The sequence below is a fragment of the Saccostrea echinata genome, unplaced genomic scaffold (genome assembly GCF_033153115.1).
Source record: "Saccostrea echinata isolate AGI-Se365-2 ecotype Australia unplaced genomic scaffold, CSIRO_AGI_Sech_v1 ptg000054l, whole genome shotgun sequence".
Taxonomy (NCBI): domain Eukaryota; kingdom Metazoa; phylum Mollusca; class Bivalvia; order Ostreida; family Ostreidae; genus Saccostrea; species Saccostrea echinata.
Window position 1 is genome coordinate 15,217,118 of NW_026889803.1, and position 823 is coordinate 15,217,940.

Consider the following 823-nt stretch of genomic DNA (forward strand, 5'->3'; position numbering starts at 1 on the left):
ACCCCCACCTATGGGAGGGGGACACCCCCTCCCATGCCCCCCCCCTTCGGCCCTACAGGCCTCAAACCCCCCCCCCCCCCCACATGGACTTCTGGATCCGCCACTGACCGATAATAGTTATCAAACATATCACATTAATTTATTTGTGTTTGTTAGCACAGTTTAAACATAATAACAAATCCTCGAAAATCTGTATATGTCGGTTTAAAAACATCAACTGCGTAATTTTTTACTTTTAATTTCTAACCTATATGTTCCTGTTTAAAAATGACCCAGAATGAGACGCAATAACATTCTTACTTCATTAGTACTTTTGGGTCGTAATTTTAGAGTAATTCTTAAACAGAAACAAGCAGATAAAATCGTTAGAGATTGAAAAAAAAGTAAAATAATAATGATGATATAATAAAATTATCGTAGTGTCCACAAGCACCTGTGGTTACTAGTAGAAAGTAAGTTTACTTCATTTCAGTTACAGACTGTATACAAAGATAAATTACCTTTCTTGTCAAAACTATAAGTTTCCATTCACGCTTCAAACAAACAAAACAAGTAGGACTAGGTGTTTTCATTTTAACGAAAAGTATTTCACAATCGTGGGAAACGTTCACTTTATAACATCGGGTTAGGTTTATATAATGTTATTATGTTATTCATTTTTGATATTTTTATTTTAGAATCTTTCATAATTTGAATATAAGAAAAAAAATACTTCACAGTCTTATAAAAATCAATATAAAGTACTTAAACAAAACAAACTAAGAATAATAAGAAATGAATTTTATTTATGATATCGGGTTGGCTATTCAACTTATTCAAAAGA